At 37.9% G+C, this 5,678-nt stretch overlaps 1 pseudogene; it reads left to right on the top strand.

The window, feature by feature from the left end:
- Positions 1-4,231, top strand: LOC149899972 (uncharacterized; annotated as a pseudogene).
- Positions 4,232-5,678: the final 1,447 nt, after the last annotated feature.

Below are 5,678 nucleotides of genomic sequence, written 5' to 3'. Positions count from 1 at the left end.
ATGGCTATAAATGCCGGAGTCCCTCAGGGATCAGTTCTCTCCGCAACACTCTTCCTGCTACACATCAACGATCTGCTGAAACCCGGTATCTATGGGTACGCAGACGATAGCACTGTTGTGGAGAGATATGTATCCAGCGCGCGAGCCAGTACGGCACAAATCCAGTCTCTACGGGAGGCGATGGTTGATCGCATGAACTTGTCCTTACAGGCGGTCTCCGACTGGGGCGATGCCAATCTGGTCAAGTTCAATGCGTCTAAGACCCAGGCGTGTCTATTCTCCGCTAAACGGAGTCCATTCCACCTGACTCCGAATTTCCAAGGTGTGTCCGTACCGATAACTAACCACCTCGAGCTTCTTGGTATCACCTTAACGCCTACTCTGAACTTTGGTTCCTTCATTGAATCAAAAGCCCAAGTAGCCTCAAAAAAGCTTGGAATTCTGGCGAAGGTGAGACAGTATTTCAGCCCGGGACAGTTGCTCAACCTTTATCAAGCACAAGTCCGATCGTGCATGGAATACTGCTCTCACCTCTGGGACGGTTCCGCCAAGTACCAGCTGGAGGCGCTTGAGGCGATAGAGAGGCGTGCCAAGAGGCTCATAAACGACGATGAGCTAGTAGGCAAAAAACTCCAGAGCCTCGCTCATCGTCGCAGAGTGGCCAGCTTATCGGTTTTTTACCGGATACACTTTGGTGAGTGCGCTGCGGAACTACACGAACTTGTTCCGCCATCCCCGTTCTTCCACCGATCGTCGAGGCGCACAGATTCTAGGCATCGCCATATGGTGGACGTTCCATGTACCCGGACTAAGCGGTTCGATTCCACATTCTTCATTCGAACCGCTAGGGTCTGGAACGCGCTTCCTGAATCTGTGTTCCCCGACGAGTACAATATGGGGGTCTTCAAGAGAAGAGTGAACCGGTACCTACTAGGGAAGCGCGTACCATCTTAGACCGCATCTTAGCTTTCCATCAGGCGAGATTGCGGTCAAGCGCTTCCCTATCTTAAGTAAAAAAAAAAAAAAAAAAAAAAAAAAAAACGTATTTATTCTCGGTTTCGAACGTTCCGTGAGTTAACATTGGACGGGGTCGCCCAGCGGCCTCGTACCTACAGTACAAGCAGCGACATAAGCGCGGAGGGTTTTGATAGTGCGGTAATAATGGAGATAACAAGTCTACAGACTTCCAGACCTGAGAAACGACCAAGAAATGAAAGTGACGAACAGGAGAATTTGGTTTCGGAGGAGGATGAAGAATATAAATTGGTACAAAGTAGGAAAAGTAAAAGGCTTTTGCGTCAGGATTCTGGCGAAAAACGGAATTAAATTACACGAAACATTAACACTTGTAGAACAGCAGGCAGTGCTCCCCTATTACACCTTACTAACAGTGATAAACTCGTTACTTCATATAACTAGAGGAGAGAAAGAATTAGTCATCAGTACTGATCGAATTGTTTACAATTTAGGAGGCTTTATAGTTGGCTTCTTAAACTGGTATGCTTGGATCAAGACGTCTTATAAGAATATCTTCAAATACAAGAACCCCAGCTAGGAATATCGTGCATGTAATTTAGGGTCCAGCTAATAACGCGAAGGATATTACGGAACCAGTCGATTGCTTTACTAATTTTATAAATGCTGATATGATTCGTAAAAATCAGACTTTTCAGATTCGTTCAAAATCAGACTCCATATCAGTACCAAACACCAAGGGGTTATCAGACAGCTACTAAGGATTGGCACTTAAGATCACAATCTTCCTATCAGACTAACTATCAACCAACAAAAACTTTTACCAATCAATCATCATCAAATGTTCCTAAAACACAAGCCCAGACTAATATCCATCAACCATCGACTTCAACTTCAACAAATGCAGCAACAAACGCGATAAATCCCAGAACACCAAACCCATCTTTCGAATAACTATCGAATGATTACGAAGTTGAATCAAATTCGACAAATGCAACATTAGTATCAACATTTGATTTTTCTTGAAAATATTGTTGTTGAACTCAAATATTTGTGGTCATCCTAATCAAAAGGGACCTAATCACATAAATTGTTCTAAGCTATAGCAATCAGATTCGTATGAGAATTAGAAATATATACATATTACTAAATTGTTTTTATTTTCTTACCTTATAGTTAATCCCAACTTCTCCAATGGCCCAACAGGTTTTCTAATCACATACTGCTTTTGTTTACGACGTGTAATTATTATTAATAATTCTTCAAAACTTGAGACAGACATTCTGAAATAACTGTAAGATTTGTGGTCACATGTTTTTAACGCCCCGTATTTTCTTGTGAAATGATCTCCATCGCTATTCATAATTGAAAGGTATGGGTGCACCCAGTATTTTCTTTTCACATCCTTTTTCTTCAAACGTCTTCTTAAAAGCAGCAGGAGCAGAATACCAGTGACCAGATTTGAATGAGTCATTCTGCTAGTTGCTTGGCTAATCTGCTAAAATATGCTAAACATTTAAAAAAGAATGCTGAATTTCTGCTCTGCTGAAGGTTGGCCAAGGCAAACACACCATCAAAAACGTTACATAAAATGGAAATGGTAGGTTTTTCTATGTTTCTAGCACAACTATTTCAATGAAACCTAGTTAACTTATAATAAATGTTGAATTATGTTAAGATTATTAAGATTCTGCTAAAAATTGTGAACTTTTTCTATTCTGCGACGTATTATGCTAAGCCCTAAATCGGGGGTCATATTCTGCTAAATTCGCAGTATTCTGGTAAATCTGGTCACACTGTGCTGACTGCCACTTCTCTGCCAAGGCTGCCGTGCCGTATAAGTAAGTAAGAGAATTGCTCGTACAAGACTTTGTTCCTAGTCATCTAGGACTCTCACATATTTCAAGAGAGAATGTGCTCATATTTGAAGAGAGAATTTGCTACAGCATAATTTGCTCTTGCCAAATGGTATATATAATAATGATAATAATGAACAAGTAATCTTGATTTGTGATGGTACTTATATTTACATAAACAAAAGTTCAAACTGCATGTTTCAGAAAGATACATACTTACATAAGTACAGAAATCTACTGAAACCATTTTTAATTGTGGCATGTGATGGGTATATTGTCGACTGTGTTGGTCCATACAAGGCAAACACTTTAGATGCAAATATAATGACATCTCTAATTAGAAATGAGAATTCTCCTCTCAGATCATATCTCCAAGCAGATGATATATTCATTTTAGACAGGGGCATCCGAGACTCCGTTAGCATGTTACAAGACTTCAATTATAGAGCTTATATACCAGAAACTCTTCTGGAAGGCGATTTGAAGAGAGGCTTTATACGTCACCAAGAAACAAATTGTTTTATGATATTTTTTTATTGATTTCAGGAAAACAGGTTTCAACTAAATGGAATAATATACGAGATTCGTGGCTTAAGACAGTAAAGAAACAAAAAGATGAGTCTAAATCTGGATCTTCGGCCAAAAAGACACGAAATTATTTATATCACGAGCAATTAATTTTTTTGAAAAAATTCTCCGAACCTCGACCACCACAGACCAGTCATTTTAAAAAAAAGCAAGAACCGAGACTGAAGTAGGCATGGAATCAGATTTTCGTTCACCTTTAATTAAAGATAAAAGAAAAAATTATAATAAAGAGGTAAATAACAGGATGGTAAAGTTTTTGGACTCCAGAATAAATCCAGAAAAGGAAAACCATCATCTGTCTTTCTTCAAAGGCATTATACTAATCTTGAACACTTTAACTATCGAAGAGACTTTAGAATTTCAGGCTAGCGTCATAACAATGTTGCAAAAAATGAAAAGTAGGAATTATGAGAGACCAAATTACGGATATTGGCGTGATTCATATATAAATATAGATGACCGGACCAGATTATTATTCTGGATACTACACACATAATAGCGTCAATCAACAGGCAACACCTACGCAAGATCAACACCACCCTGGATACTCTACGCAATATAATAGTAGCAATCAACAGGCAACAACATCTATACCATCAACTTCATCTCAGACATAGAATCTGATTCCAGCTTCGCCATCAGCATCTAGTAATCATTCCATACATTCCCAAGACTCAGATTACTTAGATTTTGAAGGGATTTACAGTACTCCAAAATTAATAAAAATAAATACATGAAATATTTTAATTATTAAAAAAAATAAGTGGAATCCACCAAGCTAGATGAAATCGATCCGACGAGGTCTGACCAGTATCGTCGTTTGAACGAAATATATCTCGGTCTTGGGGTCCGAACCCCAATTTGAATTAGCAATTTGATTTGCCTGAAATATCTGACGCCGAAAAACAATTATTTAGGCAAAATTGCCAGCAGTTTATTGTGGCTGCTTGTGTAGGTATCAGGAAGAGATATAGCCTAAACGATGAAGTCATGGATAAACTAGAAATTTGCATTTCCCCGTCATCAAACAAACGGTATGACACGTTATCAGAATTGTTTGATATTTTTCCACGAATCAGCCCACGAGAACTGAATGATCAACAAATTCTGGACGTCGAATGGAGTAATTTACTAATGATTTTGTCACAAATGCAACATCCACCTAACAATGATAAAACTGATGAATTTTGGCATGAGGTATCGTCTTCGGAGTATTCTTATTAATTGAGGCACTCGAGACCGAAGTTAGAAGACAAGAAGCTCATGATTTGGCTCAGTTACGGCGAAGTCTTAGTAACCAAGCAAGGACTTTGAGTATGACAGATGTTGAGTTCAAGGCACACTACAGAATCTCCGAAGATTCATTTTAAGAGTTGTGTTCTCAACTAGCTCCACTAATGTCTAGATCAAAGAGGCAAACAAAGGTTTCTGTAGAGTGTAAGGTAAGAAATTGTTAAAAAGTCTTGACTTGAATACATTCATAATATTGTTAGACCATGTTTGTAGTCTGCCCATTATTTATTAAATTATAATAATCACTTTTCAGATCTTAACAGCTAAGTCTTTCTATGCAACGGGTTCATACCAAAAGCCAGTAGGAATGAGCTTTTTGCATGGTTTAAGCCAGCCTAGTGTATCAAATGCTGTGAGAGAAGTGACAACAGCACTAAATAATATTAATATACTGAACAAGTATATTAAATTTCCACAAACACAGCAAGAAAGAAATATCATCATTAACAAGTAATTAATTTACCTATTTGATACGTTCCATGAAACTTTTACATAACATTTATTTTAATACGTATTTTGTCTATAACTCCAGATTTTATAATAAATTTGGAATTCCTGGTGTCCTGGGCTGTGTTGATGGTACACATGTGGCATTAGTGAAACCTTCAGAGCATGTAGAACGTTTTTTTATTTGAAAACACTATCATTCTAGAAATGTTCAAATAGTAAGTACTCACTTACTTAACTAAGCTTTGATTTATTTACTACTGTACGAGCAAGCACGTCAAAAGTGCAACAAGGCGCTTTGCTTGCAAATTGTATCCAACATTTTACACTTTATATTAAATTAAAATCAGTTCATCGTCGACGGGCATTAAGAGTACCTCGCGTGACTCATCCATCCATTATATAGTTATTATATTCAGTTTAATACAAGTTTTATATAGTTTAAATAACTCTTTTATTTCAATATTAATTAATCATACACACGTACGGGATAGGCCCGTACAACTACCTATATTTAAT

Source organism: Colias eurytheme, chromosome 19 (genome assembly GCF_061535395.1).
Source record: "Colias eurytheme isolate Ceu_HAF_F1 chromosome 19, ilColEury1 Martin Lab GWU primary, whole genome shotgun sequence".
In the NCBI taxonomy this organism is placed as follows: domain Eukaryota; kingdom Metazoa; phylum Arthropoda; class Insecta; order Lepidoptera; family Pieridae; genus Colias; species Colias eurytheme.
This window is presented reverse-complemented; position numbering and strand designations above follow the sequence as displayed.